Source organism: Hyperolius riggenbachi, chromosome 5 (assembly GCF_040937935.1).
Source record: "Hyperolius riggenbachi isolate aHypRig1 chromosome 5, aHypRig1.pri, whole genome shotgun sequence".
Lineage (NCBI taxonomy): Eukaryota > Metazoa > Chordata > Amphibia > Anura > Hyperoliidae > Hyperolius > Hyperolius riggenbachi.
In genome coordinates, this window is record NC_090650.1 from 53,224,378 (window position 1) to 53,246,871 (window position 22,494).

A 22,494-nucleotide genomic window follows, 5' to 3' on the forward strand; every position below is an offset into this window, starting at 1 on the left:
GCAATGCAAAGTCAATGCAACATTCACAGTGCATGCGTTGCGTTATAGTGTAACGCAGCACGTTCTGTGAAAGTAGTGCTTGCAGTGCGTTTGGCACGTTATGGGCTGCGTTACTGTGTTTGCACATGCTCAGTGGATTTTGTTTTTAATAAAAAAACAAACAAACGCATGCGCCATTTTGGGCGCGACAGGATGCCGCGATAACGGCGCATTTGATGCGACGTTAAGGTCGCATTGAAATTACAGCTAAACGCAACGCAATATAGCATAACGTGTACTAACACATTATGCTTTTGCGTTGCGTTACTACCTGCGGTGCGACCTAAACGTCTGACCAAAAACGCAACGTCAGCTGTGAACTTAGCCTAAATAAAATATTGGGCATTCATTCAGTTCAAAAATGAAGGGCTGGTGCACGCCAAGAGCGGTTCTGAGCGTTTCTAAAAACGGTTGCGTTTGGAAAACTGCTTGGCTAATGTATTTCAATGGGCTGGTGCACACCAGAGCGATTTGTTTTTTCCCTAAACGTAAAGGCAAGTCCTGCAGCATTTTTGCGGATTTCTGAGGCGTTTCTGCCTCAATGTTAAGTATAGGAAAGTGGAAAACCGCTCTGAAAAGCGATAGATCAGAGCGATTTTCCAAGCATTTTTGTTACAGTAGCTGTTCAGTTACAGCTCTACTGTAACAAAAAATAAAATATGCTACACCAAAACGCTCCAAAAAACGCTAGGCCTTTGTAGAAAATTGCACTACATGCCTAGAATCGCTCTGAAAACAATGCTTCAAAAAACGCTGAGTGTTTGCGGATACGCTAGCGGTTCTTGGTTTGCACTGGCCCGAATACTGTACATATTTATTTTTATATAGGGTAAAAACATCCAGCTCTGCTTTAAATCTTGTATTATGTAACGTAACTATCCCACAGGATTGCATTACTGGGAGCCCCTTCCCTCCTGGACATGCAATAACAGAAGTGGATTAATGCAGGAGAATCTAGCCGGCCATGAGATCCCTGCCATAATAATCCCCCAGCAGAGTCCTGGCTGTAACAATGGACGCCTGGACCCAGCCTGCATTGTAAGGGGAGACCACTGACTGGTAATTCAGCAAGAGTGACCGCACTGGGGGGGAAGAGGGAGGGGAGCGAAAAAACACATGCATCAATTTCCATGTCTACACTGGATGGGAATGATGGGCGGACAAAGGAGCAGGGAGGACACAGCTGTCACTGCAGCCGGCAGGAGAGGGATAGGAGGACTCAGGTTCCTACACAGCTGAACCCAACAGAACAAACACACCAAATAAAATGAGATGAAGTTCTTGGCAGACGCCAACTCTGAAACACCAAAAGCCAGGCAGAGAATCAAAAAAGTCTTCAACTTCAGTAACTGCAACTTGCTATAGACGTTTTAAAAAGAAGCTGAAGAGAGAGGGATATGGAGGCTGCCATATTTGTTTCCATTAAGGCTGCTTACACACTAAGACGTTAGTACGCCTGTAACGCTCCCCCAACGCACAGCAATGTAACACAAGTGGGCTGTTCACACAGCCCACGTTGCGTTACATGTAACGCTGCACGTTGTCCGGAAAGTGCAGCATGCTACGGCGTTAGAGTAGCTATAGCCGCGTTAGACTGTTTGCACATGCTCAGTGGGTGGGCGGAGAGGAGGCGGCGAGATGCAGCTACAGTAGCCGCGCACATGGCTACTTAATATGCACTGCACTGGCGGCCGCTGTTGGCCGGTGGGACCACGTGATGCGGAGTGTCTCGCTCCGCATCACGTGGTCCCGCCGGCCAATCAGCGCCACTCTGGGAGACCTTATACGGATAGAGCCGCCTAACGCGGCTCACTCTACCGTCCTCTCCCGCACCACCATACGTTGCATTAGGTGCACGTTATGCGACCTTAACGTAGCACCTAACGCAACGTCTTGGTGTGCAAGTAGCCTTAAACAATGCCAGTTGCCTGGAAGTCCTGCTAATCTCTTTGGCTGCAGTAGTGTCTGAATCACACGCCTGAAACAAGCATACAGCTAATCTTGTCATATTTATGTCAGAAACATCTGAACTGCTGCATGCTTGTTCAGGGTCTATGGCTAAAAGTAGATTTAAAGGACAACTGAAGTGAGAGGGATATGGAGGCTGCCATATTCATTTCCGTTTAATACCACTTGCCTGGCCATCCTGCTGATCCTCTGCCTCTAATACTTTTAGCCGCAGACCCTGAACAAGCATGCAGCAGATTAGGTGTTTCTGACATTATTGTCAGATCTGACAAGATTAGCTGCATGCTTGTTTCTGGTGAGAGTCAGATACTACTCCAGCCAATTAGACCAGCAGGGCTGCCAGGCAACTGGTATTGTTCAAAAGGAAATAAATATGGCAGCCTCCATATCTCTCTCACTTCAGTTGTCCTTTAAAGGCAGTGGATCAGCAGGACTGCCAGGCAACCAATATTGTTTAAAAGGAAATAAATATGGCAGCCTCTATATCAGTGGTCCTCAAACTAAGGCCCGCGGGCCGAATGTGGCCCCCTGAGATTTTTTTACCGGCCCCCCACACACAAAATGTATTATTTATAGATGCGGTCTACATTTTTAAATATTGGTAGTCTGCATATAGAATAGCAGTGCTGGCACCGCCCATCCACATGGAAGCCGGAAAGCAGTAATTCGCTGGTTTCCAATCAAATTCCACATCAGGTGACACTGCTGTCCAATTGGAATGCAGGTTGTCACCTGGGTATGGTTTACTGTCTGGCCCGAAAAGACTTCGATATCATTTTATGTATACTCCAGCCCCCCAGCAGTCTGAAGTATGTTGACCCGGCCCTCCACCCAAAACGTTTGGGGACCCTTGCTCTATATCCTACTCATCTGCATACCTATGCCTTATTGGTTTCCATGGTAATACAGAGATGCTGAGAAAATGCGGTATGTGATCCATTGTTTGGGTATGGAATGGTCACACCTAATCCTGTCCCGCCCACCAGCTGGATCCAGAGAAGACAGGAAGCAAGCTGCACTATGAATGCAAGAATATTTGGTTTATGACATAAGATATTGATTTGTCTTTTTTATTATGAGGTGTTTTTTTGACTTTACAAGGAACCAAAAGCAAGAGGGATATAGAGGCAGCTATATTTATTTCCTTTTAAACAATACTAGTTGCCTGACAGTCCTGCTGATCCACTGCCTTTGAATCTACATTTTTTTTTAAGTTTTTAAAGAGAACCCGAGATGGGGATCTTAGAGTTAAATCTAAACACAGAGGCTGGGTCTGGCTATAATGCCCAGCCTCTGTTGCTAGTTGAATCTTCCCTAAATCCCCCCTGCGCTCCGTTCTCCCCCATAAATTACAGCCGCGCTGTCGACACTGAGTGTGTCGCACCGGGCTCTGTTTACCATACCTTTCTAGTGCTCGCCGCTGATTGGAGGGAAGGGACGCGGGCGGGGACCGGCGCTCTGCAGGAGGCGGGGCGAGCGGCGTGAGTGGCACTAGAAAGGTAAACAGAGCCCGACAGCGCGGCTGTCATTTATGGGCTAGAACAGAGCGCAGGGGGGACTTACGGGGGATTCAACTAGCAACAGAGGCTGGGCACTATAGCCAGACCCAGCCCCTGTGTATAGATTTAACTCTAAGATCCCCACCTCGGGTTCTCTTTAAGCATAACATAAAACGGGGATATCTAAAAGTTATTTTAGCAGTAGGGGGATAGATACAATTGTTTATCTCATCAGTTTATTTTCACTTTAGGTTCACTTTAACCTCCTTGCGACCGCCTAACGCCAATTGGCAGTCGCAAGGTGGCAGCCCCAGGACCACGTAATGCCAATTCCTGGGGAGTGGTTTGCAGGAGATCGCGCGTGCATCCCCACTGGAGTGACGGAGCTCATCAGTCCACATGATCGTTTTTTCCGCTTGATTCTGCGCTCAATTCTCTTATCTTGTGCTCTTTGTTCTTCAAGAAATTGAGCGCAGAATCGATCGGAAGGAATATCGGACATGTCAGGAATTATCTAACGAATCCATCTATCGAGCGGAAGAATCGTATCGTGTGTATCCAGCAAAACATTCACTGTGTATGGAGGAGTAATGATTTATTTCTTAAAGGATACCCGAACTGACATGATGAGCTAGACATGGGTATGTACAGTGCCTAGCACACAAATAACTAGGCTGTGTTTCTTTTTTTCTTTCTCTGCCTGAAAGAGTTAAATATCAGGTATGTAAGTGGCTGACCCAATCCTGACTCAGACAGGTAGTGACTACAGTGTGACCCTCACTGATAAGGAACACAGCATAGTTATTTGTGTGCTAGTCACTGTACATGTGTATACATGTCTATCTCATCATGTCACATGTCACCTCGGGTATCCTTTAATCTGAACACAGATTGCCAGTATTTTAAAACAGCTAATTCCAAGTATTCTGAATTGTAATCCACTTTAGCAGCACTGGTGCACATGTAGGACAATTCTCTGCTGAGGCGGCTGGTGATGAATCTAGTGTGTGTACAGCGTCCCCCGACACCCCATGATACAACTTGTGATTAGTCACAGATAAGGGATTAGGCTAAACTCTCTAAATACATACAGGGTGCATTTCTCTATGCTTTCCTTTTGTCCAGTGCATGAGTTCAGGTCCACTTTAAGCGTAAGTAAAACAAAACAAGCACTGACCGAAATAGGGAATTTTATAAGGAAAGGACTTCAGCCATCCCTGCAGAATGAGGTTTTATTATGCTTAGAAAAAGCGACCCGCCTGTATACAGCCAGCATCCGGTTGGAAAATTATTATTTTATTAGCATTTTTATAGACGTTTTGGTTTAGGTGTTTGCTGTTGATCAACTTATCGCTTCCACCACTACAGGAAATAAAAGTACTTTATAACCATCTGATGCGTCCCATGTGGCCGTAACACAGAAAAAGGACGCCCTGTGGGGGAGGGGGAACGTGACCCGAGCTTGCATCTCCAAACTCCTGCCGAGAGGAAGAAAAACTCCAAACTGGAGAGCCGGAGAAGGGCTTCTTTTTTATCCCCCTTCCCTTCTTTTCAGCTGTAAGATCTGCTTTAAACACACTATACAAAACTTTCCTGACAGCCAGGAGTGCTTCTCATCGCCGCCTACTCGCCACTAACCTGCCTTTCCCACCGGAGGCGGGCAGAATTTAGATAGAACCGCGCCAAGTCATAAATATTCCTAATCCCCGGAAAATATCAGATGTATGGATGCTGCATAGAAAATGTAGAAGAAAGGGGAGCGTCCCAAGTGCATACATTCGGTTTGATCATGTGGATGACTTACAACCGAACTACTGAGACACAGAAATGAAGCCTCTGGCTTATTTTTGCAAAAAGGACTGATATATTCCCAGCGCTCGTTAAGACGTTGGGATCTTCAGATTTTGTAAGGTACATTTCCATAATATAGCTATATATGCATATACGGGAACGCCTGTAGCTTATGAGATTACCTATATCCACCGCCGCCTTGGAAACTTTGATATGACTGAGACGAATTTAGACATATCTTAGTCTGCCGCCTTCTGGGCCTTGAAAGTGGGTCATACCTAAAACTGATGGAATAAGTATACTTGTAGCATATGTATGTTAAAGAGCACTACAATCGTCACTTATACTGTATCTAAAAATAATGTTATACCCCCAAAGTAGAATAAAATATTAAGCAATGCAAAAGTAGTTCTTACTTTGAAGGTAAAAAGTCCTATTTATAATTTTCCCTGGGCTGTGGTCACATGATTGTCTACAGGAAGCTGCCTGGAGAGAAATTCAGTATGAACGAATGGTGAAGCTCTCTCCTAGTAAGGCTCAGAATGGGCAACTTCCTGTAGGCATAATCATGTGACCACAGCCCACCGAAAATGAAAGCAAGGCTTTAAACTTCATAACAAAACTAACTATTGCATTAGACATGTCATGACAACATTGCGATTACTGTATGACTAATCCGAAATCGTATAGGTTGTCTTATGGACAATCACAACATTTTAAACTGGAGGTCAGGCTACATACATTTCCTTAGGTAATAACTATAATTTACAGCAATAATCAGGAATGCTTTTAGAATTTGTTTTGTTCAGTGTAGGGTTAAAGGGCAACTGAAACAAGAGGGATATGGAGGCTGACATGTATTTCCTTTTTAACAATGCACATTGCCTGGCTGTCTTGCTGATCTTCTGTCTCTAATACTTTTAGCCATAGACCCTGAACAAGCATGCAGCAGATCGGCTGCAGGGGGCTGGTAGTAGACCCAGGTAAGTAAAACTCTTTTTTCCCCCTTCAGTTCAGGTACACTTTAACTGGGTACACTGCTGAAACAATATGGCTGAAAAGTCAATCCATCTGTTGTGGGCATTAATAATAAAACCCCTTTACAGCAGACTTCAAGGGACCTCGCCAAGTTGTTTAGTATATCAGAAGTTTACTATATCAACATTGGTCCTATGTTGTATATGCATAAAGGTGAATTTTCAGGCCCTGGTGTTCACTATAGTCAGAAGTTTGCTATGTCAGAGTGTAGTATAATGAGATTCTAATGTACTATTAAAAACAGCTCAACGTATGAAAACGCTTTAGAGGGAAAGTCATAAATCGCTGCAGGTAGGCCTCATAGCTTTCATGTGGATTAATATCCTTCCTCCATTCCCAGGAGTAATACAGTTCATGCTACCAGGAAGTTCTCTTTCCTTCGCTCACTTTGAGCAGGAAATGATGACAGCACAGAAAACAGGATGCTGTAATGTACGTGTGACAGTGTGATTAGACACGGCCATCTCCTGTACCTCAGCACTGCCGCCTCATACATAAGAGGTGCCCCATGCCTAAGTGAAAAAACAGAGGAGAGAATAAAGAGGAGATTCTTCAGGCACCTGGTTTCTGGACTGAAAGGCCCCCCTGACAAAAACATGAAGAGGGGCTTTTGGACAAGGGAGGGAAAAAAAAAATCAGGGTTACAAAAGATTCTCCACTACATTCCTGAAAGCCCCCTGTCGATGCTGTGTTTAAGGATAATGGCCTGGACTGACCGAGCTCTCATTCCACTCAATGTACAGAGGTCATGCTGGGACAGCCCAGCACACTGCAGGAGACAAGTGCACTAATGCCGCATTAAGATCCTAAACTTAACGTGAAGATATGCCAGCTACATTATTCCTCACTGCCAATGGCTGCTGTATTAAAGAGGAACTGTAGTGAAAATATCAATGAATAACATTGCTTATTTTATACAATATTCATTTAAAGATGATTTAGTCAGTGTTTGCCCATTGTAAAGTCTTTCCTCTCCCTGATTTACATTCTGAAATTCATCACTGGTGGCGGCATCTTTAGTCCTGTCAGGCGATCTGTACGGAATGCTCATAACTGAGGGTTCTATGCACAGAGGGCGATACTGCTTGCTTGGCAGTTCGAAAAAGTCATTATTTCCCAGAATGCAACGAGGCTCACAGGCAGGAAACTGTTAGGACCATGATCATGACATCACACTGTGGGAGGGGTTTCACCACAATATCAGCCACACAGAACCCCCTGATGATCTATTTGAGAAAAGCTAAATATTTCCTTTAGGAAGGGGGTTATCAGCTACTGATGGGAAAAAAGTTCAATCCTTGGTTACAGTTCCTCCTTAAAGGATACCCGAACTGACATGTGACATGATGAGATAGACATGTGTATGTACAATGCCTAGAACACAAATAACTATGCGGTGTTCCTTTTTTTTCTTTCTCTGCCTGAAAGAGTTAAATATCAGGTATTCAAGTGGCTGACTCAGTCCTGACTCAGACAGGAAGTGACTATAGTGTGACCCTCACTGATAAGAAATTCCAGCTATAAAACATTTTCCTAGCAGAAAATGGCTTCTGAGAGCTGGAAAGAGGTAAAAAAGGGGAATTTCTTATCAGCGAGGGTCACACTATAGTCACTTCCTGTCTGAGTCAGGACTGAGTCAGCCACTTGCATACCTGATATTTAACTCTTTCAGGCAGAGAAAGAAAAAAAGGAACACAGCATAGTTATTTGTGTGCTAGGCACTGTACATACACATGTCTATCTCATCATGTCACATGTCAGTTCGGGTATCCTTTAAAGAGACTCTGTAACAAATTTTACAGCCTACATCCAATAGATGCGGTGGGATGTGGCTACATAAAAAAAAACACAACATAAAAAAAAACACAGGTTTACTGGTTATAATCCAAAAAATTTAAAAAAGGTGATCTTTGATCTTATGGAGTCACTGTCCTGGAATGAATATCATAAGACAAAATATCAGGTGTTCTGGTTTGACTAGAAGAATGCTTGTTCCACAAGTCTTGCTCGATCGTTCAATGTGAAAGTGAGATGCGGTATTCTTATAGGGGTCCAGCAATAGCAGCTTTCATAATCTCCCAGAATAGAAGGTATTTATACGTAGTCATTTGCAGATAAGAAAGGTTTTGCTTAGAGCAGCCAGGCCGGTTTTCGTTTACTACGGTAACTACAGTGGCACTCCCTCTAGGTGGCACTATACCGTAGGCAGCATCCTTATTCCACTCACAGGAGACAATCTATTATCTATACTGTGGAATCATAGAGTGGCCAGAGGCAGCAGCTGTGTAGGGAGTAAACAAACTCTGCACTGGTATGAGCATTAGGCCTCTGATACCTGAAGGTGTGCAAAAAGCCTAATTTAGAACCATTTGTATCTATACCTGAAGCGGTACTACTAACAAGAAGCAGTCGCAAGGCAGTGCTCTGGGAGGGGCGGTGGAGGTGTGGCCTGCACAGATGTCCTGCCAGTTTACCAGTGCCCGTTAGGACTCAACAGAGGTGTTTTTTGAATGCAGCCTTGTCACCATTTTCTGTGGTTTAGTACCACTTCAATGGAAGAGAGATGAAGGCTGCCATTGCAGACTTCCTTCTGACAATACTCGTTGGGTGGTAGTTAATTCCTGCTAACCCCCTGGCCACAGTAAGTTCTGAATTACTGCCAGGCATAACCTAGGCAGGTGCCTGGGGTCTAGGGGGAGTCAAGGGCCCCACCAGCCACCTTCTCTGACCTCTCTCCACTTCAGCTTACCAAAAAGACCACAAGGTGGCCCCAAATCTACTACCTTGCCTAGGGCTCCATTGCATTTTAAACCATTTCTCCGGCTCATGAAACAAGTCAGAATACCTGATCTGCAGCCCTGCTCCAGGTGGCTAACACTAAAAACATAATAGCTGTAGGATAAGTATTACAGTCAGACCACTAGCCTGGTGAAGGATGGTAGTAGCAGACAGGAGCCAGCCTGCTTTACAGCCAGCTTCTAGGCCATACATGTCAAACTCCGGCCCGCGGGCCAAATTTGGCCCTCAGAGCCATTAAATTTGGCCCTCAGGTGGTTTTCCCACTTTTCATTATGTTTGGCCCACTCTAGACCCCCAGGGAAGCTATTTTGGAGGCGAAGCCCTAGATCACCAGGGAAGCCATATGGGGAGGGAGGGGGAAACCACTAAACACTAGGGAACTGTATAGGGGAGGGTGGGGGTCTCTAGACACCAGAGAACTGTATAGGGGAGGGAGGACCACTAGACACCAGGGAACTGTATAGGGGAGGGAGGACCACTAGACACCAGGGAACTGTATAGGGGAGGGAGGACCACTAGACACCAGAGAACTGTATAGGGGAGGGAGGACCACTAGACACCATGGAACTGTATAGGGGAGGGAGGACCACTAGACACCAGAGAACTGTATAGGGGAGGGAGGACCACTAGACACCAGGGAACTGTATAGGGGAGGGAGGACCACTAGACACCAGGGAACTGTATAGGGGAGGGAAGGACCACTAGACACCAGAGAACTGTATAGGGGAGGGAGGACCACTAGACACCAGGGAACTGTATAGGGGAGGGAGGACCACTAGACACCAGGGAACTTTATAAGGGAGGAAGGTGGCCAGTAAACATTGAGGTTGGACGGCGACTAGGTCCCAATGTACAATTTTGGCCCACTTTGTATTTGAGTTTGACACCCCTGTTCTAGGCTGAAGCACATTCCTGTGCTGTTATAGTAAGGCGGCAGGCAATGTCATAGGCTTAGTACTCAGCCTTATCACAAAATTACCGGAGTTAAAATAAACATAAACTCAGCGCATGGCCATAAAATACATCATCACAGGCTACCTGCAGTGACATCTGCATGTCTCACTTATCAGCAGTCCCAGAGATTGGAGTAGGTGGAACAGGAAGTGATAATGAAGTCATCTGAACTCCTGAACTTCCCTATTGGTCAGGGAATTCATCTATCATGTGAAAGGACCAATAGGGAGGCTAAAGAGGTCAAAGGGGAGGGACTTCCTCCTGATCTACTTAGCAAGCACATTAGTACTCTGCTTGGCATAGCCTTGTAACTAAATATTATTTTCTCATGCAGTTTTCACTTAATATATCTTATAATCATGAACATGACTATATGATCAGTTCATAGTGCTTCAGGTGCCCATACATGGTACAATTTTTTTCGATTAGATAATTTCATACGATTATTCCATTAGATCAAATATAAAGATTTTTAACATGTCCCATCACATTTTTATTGAAAAAAAAAGGGATAATCGTTAATTTTTCTTGATCAAAACGAAAGATTATTTTTGACTGTCATTCGATTTAATCGTTTTGGTAGAATGAACAGGAAAATTGATCGTTTTTATTGTACTGTGTATGGCCTCCATAAGACTTACTTCAGGACCACTTTAAAGGACAACTGAAGCGAGAGGGCCATATTACCTGGTTGCTCTGCTAATCCTCTGCTACTTTTAGCCATAGGCCCTGAACAAGTATGCAGATCAGATATTTGACTCAAGTTTGATTGCATGCTTGTTTAAGGTGGGTGTTTCAGACACTACTGATGTACGAAAGTTCCACAAGACACCAGGCAACCAGTATTGTTTAAAAGGAGATAAATATGGCATATTAAAGGACACCTGAACAGAGAGTGATAGGGAGGCTGCCATATTTATGTCATTTTAAACAATGCAGATTGCCCGGTTGTCCTTTTAGCCATAGGCCCTGAACAAGCAAGCCGGTCAGGTGTTTCTGACTAATGTCTGACTGGATTACCCACATGATTGTTTCAGGTGTGTGATTCATGCACTACTGCAGGCAAAGAGGAAAAAGCTAAGCTGTTTGACTCTGTGCTAATGCACAAGCTGCCTGTGCGCATTGCAGGCAAGTTCCAGTGACTAGGCCTTGTGGACAGAGCAGTGCTTTTCAGTGCAGGAAGATTTGGGCTAAGCCGGCGCCACCACAGACTAATAGGAATTAAAGCTATAGCGACGCTCCGTGAGTAACGTCGGCGCTGTCAGAAGACGGAGCTGAAGTTGCTTTTAAAACACAATAATAGCAATAGCTGGAAGCCAAATGATATCATTCCCCACCATCCATGGCGGCCTGGAGGGGGAATAGTAATTAATGCCGCCGGGGCTTGTACAGGAGCAGGATCAGCCATATAACAGTTGTATCCTGCGCCCAAGTCTACCGGCACAGATTTCAAATGTATGCCTTGTGGACAGGCTTGCAGTGGTCTCAATGCTGAAACGGCAATGGGGGAACCTCAGAAGGAACTCTCCTAAGGTAAGTACCCAAACTGGGACCTTTTTATCCCTTCAGGTTAACTTAAAATTCTCCAAATTTGACAACTTCCTGTACTGAAGAGCGCAGTAATCCGAGTCAGCACAGCCTTCAAGTCTGTGCCTCTGTAGCGCTGAAACACCTTCCTGTACTGAAGAGCACAGAACTTCAAGTCAGCACAGCCTTCAAGTCTGTGCCTCTGTAGCGCTGGTTAATTTGCATATATTCAGCAGTGGTGCCTGGGAGACATCTCGAGCTCACTCCAACCTGAATTATCGCAAATTCTTTCTGTTTTAGGAAAGCAAACTTTTGTTGTTCCTCTGTAGCGCTGAAACACCTTCCTGTACTGAAGAGCGCAGAACTCCAATTTAGCACAGCCTTCACGTCTATGCATCCATAGCGCTGAAACACCGTCCTGTACTGAAACGCACAGAACTTCAAGTCAGCACAGCCTTCAAGTCTGTGCATCCGTAGCGCTGAAACACCGTCCTGTACTGAAGAGCACAGAACTTCAAGTCAGCACAGCCTTCAAGTCTGTGCCTCTGTAGCGCTGAAACACCTTCCTGTACTGAAGAGCGCAGAACTCCAATTTAGCACAGCCTTCAAGTCTATGCATCCATAGCGCTGAAACACCTTTCTGTATTGAAGAGCGCAGTACTCCGAGTCAGCACCGCCCTCACGTCTGTGCATCAGTAGCGCTGAAATACAGTCTCACTCTGGTGTTACCTTAGCGATGTAACTTTATTCATATATGTATACACAGCAATTAATTTGCATCTTTTTGCAACACTAAACTCTCTTATTGACAAGTTAATATCGCACATTTGCAGCGTTGCGCAGACTGTGGATGGGAATGTTTACAAATGCCTTCTATATATAGGTGATGTGTAGCACCGCACCTCGAGGGGTGCTTTCAGCTGATGAAAAACAAATCCAGCCAGCACAATGGCTCAGGCGCATTGATTCAGGCCGTGTATTGAGACCTGGGTAAGCTGGATGAGGGCTGAGCCTAGCAGATGGCTCACTAGACCTGGATGAGATCAGAATTCACAATACAATGTAATGAGTTTAACTGAAGGGTGACTTGACAGGCGGCACAGAGCAGTGCAAGCCTTCTGCCTCCAGCAGCCTCCTCCCTCCCCACCACACACACGCCCTACAGCTTTACTTCCAAACAAGTCAATATACCATCTACACAAAAATAATGACACATTTACTGCACTGAATTATGGAAAAAATAAGCAATGAAAACTGAATTGAAGAAATGCACAATATAGGAAGCCCGCCTCACAAGCATCTCCAGTCCAAGATGGCAATGAGCAAATAGAGGCTGTGAAGGTTCCTCTGGAGAGCCCTGTTGAATCCTCTGGTCAGTAGTGTCTGAATCAAACACCTGAAACAAGCATGCGGCTAATCCTGTCAGATTGTTGTCAGAAACAACCAATCTGCATGCTTGTTCAGGGTCTATGGCTAGAAGTATTGGACATAGATGATCAGCAGTGCAGCCAGGCAATGTGCATTGTTTAAAAGGAAATAAATATGGCAGCCTCCATATGTCTCCCACTTTGGGTTCACTTTAAAGTGAACCCGAGGTGAGAGGGATATGGCGGCTGCCATATTAATTTCTTTTACAATACCAGTTGCCTGGCAGTCCTGCTGGTCTATTTGGATGCAGTAGTGTCTAAATCATACACCTGAAACAAGCATGCAGCTAATCTTGTCATATCTGTCAGTAATGTCAGAAACAGCTGATCTGCATATGCTTGTTCAGGGTCTATTGCTAAATGTATTAGAGGCAGAAGACCAGCAGGACAGCCAGGCAACTGGTATTGCTTAAAGGGAAGGTCCAAGCTCAATAAAAATAAAATATCCACTTATCTCGGGCTTCCTCCAGCCCCTGGCAGCTGCCCTGTGCCCTCTCCGCAGCTTCGGTGACTCCCGGTACCCTCTGGTACAAATACCGACCTGGACAGGTTGGCATCTGCTTGCGCTACACCATGCGGCTCACTGAGTCGCAGTGACGTCATCTGGACTGTACCGCGCAGGTGCAGAACTACTGTGCCTGTGCAATACAGTTCAGGTGATATCAGTGCGACTTTGAGAGCCGAAGGTGCAGTGGGCATCTTGCGCCAGAGGGGACCCCGGGCCACCGGCGGGGAGCGGAGCTGCGACGAGGGCACAGGACAGCTGGCAGGGGCTGAGGGAAGCCCCAGGTAAGTGCATTTTTTTTATTTTTAAAGGTGCTCAGATGTGTCCTTTGAGGCTACTTACACACCAGGACGTTGCGTTTAGGGGACGTTATAGGGCACATAACGTGCCCCTAACGCAACGCCTGGTGGTGTTGGAGCAGGACGCTACCAAGAGCCGCGTTACAAGCAGCTCTTGGTGCGCCTGCTCTGTCGGAGGCACTGCGGAGACCACTTGAGCGGAGCTCTCCGCATCACGTGGTCCCGCCAGCCAATCCGCGGCCGCTCCAAAGAGTAAACACTGCAAGTGCTGTGAATATAAAGTAGCCATGTGCCTGGCTACGTAGCGACCTCTCCCCGCCTCCTCTCCGCCCCTACAATAAAAAAAAAACACCCGTACTGAGCATGTGCAAACAGTCTAACACGGCTTAGCCGCGTATAAAGTACTGCATGCAGTACGTTGATCTTGACGTGAAGCGTTACTATGTAACGCAACGTGGGCACTGTGAACATCCCATTGATTTATCATTGCTGTGCGGTGGGGGTGCGTTACAGGCTGCTCTAACGTGCGCCTGTAACGTCCCACTGTGAAAGCAGCCTTAAGGGAAATAAATATGGCAGCCTCCATATACCTGTCACCTTTAAACACACGTTGCTTGCATAACGTGCAGTACACAAATGGCACAACATGCTTATACAACATGCTTATATCGATAAAATGTACGTGTGCTTGTCTCCATTCTATATTTTCACTGCAATAGCTTCATATTCTATGTAAATGTCATTCATAGAGCTATGAGCCTTAAGTGGGTGGGACAGGGGTGACATTTCGCCGACCATAACTGCCGATGCACACTGGACGGTGCCCCTCCCATGCCCATGTGCAGTGTCTGCCATCACCGTGTGCGCCTATCTAATGGTGGGTCTGGCCATACATTGATGTATGACCAGCTTTATTTTTTAAACTGCCCTTGTAGTTGTTCAAACGCTGTTCAATCAAGTCTAACTCTTTGCGACCCCTTGGGCCACAGCACACCAGGCCCCACTATCCGCTACTGCCTATCAAAGCGTGTCCAGGCTCATGTTTTGTTTCTTTCTAGCCATCTCATTTTCTGCCACCCCTACCCTTTCTGATCTTGAGCTTTCCCAGCAAATGCAGCATTAAACTGCCCTGGTATTTCTTTAATATATCACTACAGCACCACCAGAGTGATGCCCGCTGATCCAGTAAAGTACTGTGAAGCCATGCTAGGAGAAATAAAAGAGGTAATTGCTGACCTCATTCCAACAAATGCCGTTGGCCTGGCTGCCAAGCAGATTCCCTGTCTGTAGTCATACCTGAGTCACTGACCCACAATGATTGCACATATAAATATAATCCTGAATAATCCTGGCCATACACTATCTGATGTTTTTTCATAGATTAGACAGTAGATTGGATACACACCGTATATTGGTACAGTATCACAAATCTTTACAGTAGGTAGACCATGAATGTAACCATTTGCAGGTGCTACACAAATATAATGTATAAGGTGCAGGGGGTTGTTGTTTGACTTTATCCCTTAAAGGGGCACTATGGCGAAACATTTTAAAATTTAAAATATGTTCAAACATATACAAATAAGAAGTACATATTTTCCAGAGTAAAATGAGCCATAAATTACTTTTCTCCTATGTTGCTGTCACTTACAGTAGGTAGTAGAAATCTGACAGAAGCGACAGGTTTTGGACTAGTCCATCTCTTCATAGGGGATTCTCAGCAAGGCTTCTATTCTTTATAAAAATATTCCCTAAAAAGAATTTGAACAATGCTGGCCAGCTTTCCCTGCTGCCTACACAGTTTTTCGGCAGTTGGACGGAGCAACTGCAACTTTTGAAAATAAATAAATCCCTGAGAATCCCCTATGAAGAGATGGACTAGTCCAAAACCTGTCGCCCCATACCAGGTTCTGTTAGCATGGAGAGCAGTGGAACGACGACGAGCCGCAAACAACCGCGCGGGAAGGGTAAGAAGGGGAAAAAATAGAGTTTGGCAGAACTCAGGCGAGATGATCCAGCAGGCCGGTTCGCTCACTGACAGATCAGGGAGGGCCACAGTACACACACTAGATCCTTGCCAGAGGTGATCTTTAACGGCCATCCCACCCCCAACACATGAACAAAACACAAACAATTGTTATATTTGTTAGCTACCACAGATACTGGTAACCAGGTTTCTTCCTTGGCAAATGATGTGGAACGAGAGGACAGGCCCACCAGTGGGGAGAATGCAGCATGTTGGGGCTCAGTATACACAACAAGACCTGGCCAGCTGAGACACTGTCCTCCCTCCTGACTGCCTCTACCACCATGCTATTTATAATTTGTCCTCTGCTCTCCGGTATGTTGCTATTCCTGGAACGCAAGCGCAGCCGGTGGATTTAAATTTATACTATTTGGCGATCTCACAAGAGGGACAACAGAAACACACCTACACAAAATACTACTGGGATCTGCATTCCTGTGCGCACACCAGGGGGTTCTGCTACAGAGACTCCCAGGCCAGGAATCTGGCAGAAGTGAGAATTGCCTTCCTAATAGAAATCTTTAGCAAAGGTATGTTTGAGTCATGGACGGAAATTTTGCATTTTAGAGCGGATATTCAGGCATACTTTTAAAAGCTTACCGTATATGGCTGTTTAAAAGATACACACGTGACATGTGACATGGTGAGACAGACAGGTTAATGTACAGTCCCAAGCACACAACTATGCTGTCTTCCTTTTTTTCTTTATTTGCCTGAAAGAGTTAAAACATAAAGTGTGCAAGTGACAGTTTCTGTTCAGGTCAGGACCGGGTCGGGCGGTGGCATCACCCTCACCAACAAGGTATTACAATCATAAAACCCTTTTCTAGCAGAAAATCACATCGGAGAGTATAACAGAGATCAAAAAGCTTCAATAGTTCATAGATTTCAATTTTGGCTGTGGCATGAATGTATTATTGAACAGAGACAATGAAACAGTAAAAACTTTAAAGTAGATTTAAATATAAAATAAAACCATGGTGTATCTTAAAAGGTCATTTTTAGGAGGATAGATACAATTGTTTATCTCAGCTTATTTTCACCTTGTGTTTCCTTTAAAAGCAGTTACCACAATATACATCGAAGGAATTTCAATATAATTCAGATTCCTTCCTATGTGCTACGGTATTTCCTCCAATACCAGGGGAAAAGGGACCGCAGATCACAACATTTCCAATTTATAGCTCTCTTAAAGGGAACTTGAACTGAGCAATATTATTTAAAGTAATCACAGGACGTAGCTGCAAATCAATATTACATGCTAACCTCACCGTCAGTTCCTTTCAGAAGCTTACCATTTTCTTCTTACAGTGATCCCTTCCAGTTCTGACAATATTTTGTCAGAACTGAAATATACCAGTTGCTGTCAGTTATATATCAGCAGCTGTCAGTTACAACTGAATGTGCAAGGTAATGTCCATGTTTCCCTATGGCTCAAGTGGGTGTTATTACAGTTTAACAGTGTGCTGACCAGGAAGCTGTTATGGGGTAATGGCCATTTTTAAAATGAAGGACGGAGAATTCCATTGATCACAGTGGACAAATGGGACGCAGGAGAGGAGAAAGAGATTGAGGAGTAGACTACATGGGAAGTAAATATGTCATGTGTATGGTTATTTTGACTTTTTATTTTCAGTTCAGGTTCTATTTAAGGAGCCACAGTCAGGAGGGAGAGGAAGGAGGAGCAACAGTCAGGATGGAGAGGAAGCAAACAGATAACCAATACAAGTAAAACAAGCATAAAACCTTGACAATGGTGCTGAGCTGGGTGACCACAGACGGGAAAAGGACCTTTACCCAACCAACCAAGATTTTCAATAGAGACAATGAATGCACACTGAAAGAGTCATCCTTGCCCTGACTTTCCACTGAAGATTCATTATAAACGTAATTTCACCTGCTACCCCCACACAAGTGCAAATGACGCATCCCACAGATCCTGGATGATGCCTGAACCGCTGCCGACACAGAGCAGCTGTTGCCTGTGATGTCATCCACAACGCCCCAAAATGCAAGTCTCTCTAGGCTACAGATTTACCTTCTCACGGGAAGCCGTAGGCACGCGACTCAAGGTCTTCTGTGCTCATAAGAGGCAGCAGTGAAAACTACCCATTCTCAATGCTTGTTTGTACTGCTCACTTCCAAGAAAAATAAAGATTTAAAATGTTAAACAGTGTGCAAAGTGGTTTAAATCTTTATTTTTAAATAGGAACTCCAGTAAAAATAATGTAATAAAAAAAGTACTTCATTTTAACAATAATTATGTATAAATGATTTAGTCAGTGTTTTCCCATTGTAAAAGCTTTCCTCTCCCCGAGTTACATTCTGTGATTTATCACATGGTGACATTTTTACTGCTGGCAGGTGATGTCAGTGGAAGGAGATGCTGCTTGCTTTTTTGGCAGTTGGACCCAGCTGTTATTTCCCATAATGCAATTTGGTTCACAGACAGGAAATCACTGTGGGGGGTTTCACCACAATATTAGCCATACAGAGCCCCATGATGATCCGTTTGAGAAAAGGAAAAGATTTCTCATGGGAAAGGGGGTATCAGCTACTGATTGGGATGAAGTTCAATTCTTAAGGTGCGTACACACATGCGACTATAGTCGTTTGTAACGATCGTTCCCCGATCTTTACCAACGACGATTGTTACAAAAAACGAACCACCGACTATTAAGGCAAACGAGGAACGAGCCAAATCGCTACAAAAGAAAGTTCTGTCTCGGCGGATTTTAACCAACGACGATCGTTTGCAAAAGTAGTACATCGTTGGAAACGGTCGTTCGTACTAGGCTTGACATGCGCATTTCACTATTTCTCTGTGAAACTTCTCATTTTTATGCGCAGGCGCAATAGTTGCTTTACGTGATGTAACGTTCGTTCTAACGATCAGATCGTTACACACTTTTTTAAACTATCTTTACATAGGTCGTTCTTTCATCAATTAAAAGTTCGTTCGTCGTTCTCAACGAACGATCGTTGTCGCATGTGTGTACGTAGCATTGGTCACGGTTTCTCTTTAAGACCAGTTTTACACTTGTTGTTTGTGGTGCGATGCAGTTCTAGCACCCTCACATGACCCTGCGCCATGGTGCGATGACAGGGTCATATTCATAGCTCCCCCCTCTCTCCCCTCCCCCCGCTAAATGACATACTCCATGCTTGTCAGGAAATACATCACCGTGATTCCCATCAGTCTGCACATGCACAACGCTCCCGTTGCTTACACATACTGCCTCGCCCATTGACTTACATTGCTGCATAATAGCCGTGGATCCTGCAGGCAACGCGCTGCAGACTTTGCGTCGGGAATGCAGCGGTTTGGATACGTCCGTCACGTAAAGCGTGCAAGTTTCCATAGATTTGCATGGCCCTTGCTGTGGGGGTGCGGCAGGGAAGCAATGTGTGGCAACGCAGTGGCCAAGTGTAAAAGGGGACTCAATCCAAATGTCACAATGCAGCGAGTGCTTTATTCTTGCAGGTTGGACTGTTCACATCTAGAGGTATTTTAGCAATCCAAATCTCTGTTCACAGCCAATCCACTTCCTTTTCAATACGCCCGATAGAAGAGAGTTGCTGTGATCTTTCCAATGCATCCATATCGGATGCCCAGGATGATTTCTTGCAGCAATACATACAGGTTGATATAGGAAATGTTTCTGATGCAAAAACCAGGAAACCTACCATAAAAGCCAGTGCCCCGAATAATGCGTTCTACTATATGTCACTACAGGGCCTGCCAGTATCCCGAATAATGCGTTCTACTATATGTCACTACAGGGCCTTTAAAATTACCGACAAGTCTAAGTTATGCTGGTTCTGGGGCTACACTTACATATAATCAGGGCCTAAACTTCATCAAATTTGCCACAAAACCTGTACATTTCATGTTTGAGTAATAAAGGGATGAGTTGGCAACACAGAGATACATTTCAAAGGAAAATGGCACAAAATTAATTACCTGCCATAAACAAAGATCCGCATCCCACACACATTGCAATTTTTAACCATTATCTTCCTGTTTCACTCTGCAGCAGGCTAACAATTTCCAAAACTGACAGGAAGCTGAAATTGATGTTATTTGCAGCCTTAGCAACAGTACTCCGTGCAATCTGTTAGGTGTACGGTTGCTATGAGACAGTCCAAAAGTTCCCACCTTGCTGTAGGAGTAATTACTGTATCTGCAAAGGGCAAAACGTACCATAACTCATTTTCAACACACAAACAAATCCACGGTCTGGTAGCGAACTGACGCACATATAAAATCAATGTGATTAAGCCACAAAAAAGTTTTTGCTGTAATATATAGAACATAACTAAGGGTCAGACAATAAACATATATAGTTTATGAACAAAAAGTGGCATGTGATATGATGATATGTACAGTGCCAAACACACAAAAACTATGCTATGTTCCTTTTTTCCCCTTTCTCTACCTGAAAGAGTTAAATATCAGGTATGCAAGTGATGTTTTCTGTCCAGGTCGGGACTGGGTCAGACTATAGTATAACCCTCACTGATAAGTAATTACAGCCATAAAACACTTTCCTGTCAGTAAATGGCTTCTGAGAGCAGGAAAGATATAAAGGGTCAATAATTCATAGATTTGAGCTCTAACATACTTCAATTAAGGTGTCATTCAGCAGAGACAATGAAAGAGTAAAATCTTAAAAATTTGATTTTAAGACATAAGGTACATCATGCCCTGATGTACCTTATGAGAAGGGGTCTGAGCTCCCATGACAGTCTGAAAAACTTTGAAGTGGGGCAGCCAGCAGTCACGTGACTTATATTAGTGTACTGAAGATGGTAATTGAAGGACTTTCAGCAATGTATTACTTGCTAATACAACAGGGTGGAGTCCCGTGTATAAAACAGTATTAATACCAGAATTACTGGAATTGAGATTTAACGGACAACTATCACAAAAAATGTAAAATTTAAAATACATACATATGAATGTTAATTCATAAAATGCACTATAAATTACTTTTCTCCTATGTTGCTGTCACTTATAGTAGGTAGTTAACATCTGAGAGATTTGTCAAGTTTTGGACTAGTCCATTTCCTCATGGGGGTATTAAGTTATTTATTTACAAAAGCACTTACTAAACTGCCGTTGCTCATGCCAACTGCCAAGATAATACACAAATGAGTAGGGAAGCTGGCTGACATCTTGGTATACATATTTTCCAGGGAGTGCTTTCATAAAGAATTAAAGGTGATGCTGAGAATCTACCATGAGGAGATGGACTAGTCAAGAATCTGTCAGAATTTTACTACATAATGTAAGTGACAGCAACATTGGGGAAAAACATTTTTTTAGTGCATTTGACTCTAGGAGAAAAGTACATTTTATATGTATGTATTCTAAAGTTTTCTATTTTTTGCTATAGTGGTCATTTAAGGGCACTACATCCAGCTTTACTTCATCTTAAAGCGGACCTGAACTTACAACTTCCTCTCTGCTCTAAAAGAAAAGCAACAGCATAATAGCCTTTAAAGAAAAAACATTTCTTTGTTAAAGCTGATAAAAATCCTGCAATAAATCTGCAGTGTGTCTACTACCTGCTGTCAAGGAAGCAGACATAGGGTTAAAATCCTGTCTTTACCAATTAGCTGCTTTGCTAAGGCAGCCAGCTGACACAGCTGAGAGATCAAATTACAGTTGTGATTGGACACAGATGAGGGGTAATAAGACAGGCTAAACTCTCTAAATACATACAGGATGCATTTCTCTATGTCTCGCTCTGTCCTGTACAAAAGTTCAGGTCCACTTAAAATGTCAAAAAACTGCATTGCTTTCAGTTAGCTCAGAGTTCTACAAAATTGTGAAAATATATTTTTTGTAGCTGTTTTGTACCTACTTGCTCTATGAGCATTGCTTCCAGCAGTATTGCGCTGTGCACCAGATGTGCTGCAAGCTAGCCCACGGCAGGCCCACGTGGATGGAAAAACCGTATGAACAAAACAGAATGTCTCAACAGTCTGCAGCCCAATCAGTATTTGCATTGTAGTCAAATCGGGGAAATTCTGCTACATCACTTCTAATGCAAGAATCTTATTGTTTTTGTATTCTTCGCCCTTCTTCAGAGCAGAGAATTACCTGGCCAGGAATCAGCCTGTTGATCCTGGAATGTTAACTCAGCCTGAATTCCTCTATTCCCCAAATGAAGGCTTAAAATACAGCTAGAGTGAACACGATACCAAAGTTGAAAGTAGAAGTAAAGGGGGGGGGGGGGGGGGGGAGGCCGCTGTAACAAAGAATGCAGTATCCCAGGCGTCAGCACCACCTGACATCCTGACACTTGTTAACACCTTGAAGTTAACGGTCTGCAGCACACTTTGTGATGGGCCACAGAGCCTGGCAGGCAGAGATAGCGGCCGGGAGTTGTGCAGAGATACAGGGAGGGCAGCGGTACACGCGGCTCTCAGCCCTGCTGCAGTAACTGAACAAACAACCTGCAGGCTGCCCCTGCACCAAACATTAATGAAGCATTACAGCGGACCTGAACTCAGAACTTCCTCTCTGCTCTAAAAGATACGCAACAGCATAATAAACTTTAAAGAAAAACATTTCCTTGTTAGAGCTGATACAAATCCTGCAAAAGATCTGCAG

General features: G+C 44.3%; 1 protein-coding gene and 1 long non-coding RNA gene across 2 annotated transcripts in view; one reads left to right on the forward strand and one right to left on the reverse strand.

Annotated features, from left to right (window-relative positions):
- ZEB1 (zinc finger E-box binding homeobox 1) overlaps window positions 1–22,494 on the reverse strand; it is a 211,765-nt gene that overhangs the window by 168,013 nt on the left and 21,258 nt on the right. The gene's annotated exons all lie outside the window — the stretch shown is intronic.
- Window positions 16,191–18,043, forward strand: LOC137518199 (uncharacterized). Its single transcript, XR_011020754.1, has 2 exons — window positions 16,191–16,402; window positions 17,509–18,043. It is a non-coding gene; the product is annotated as an uncharacterized lncRNA (long non-coding RNA).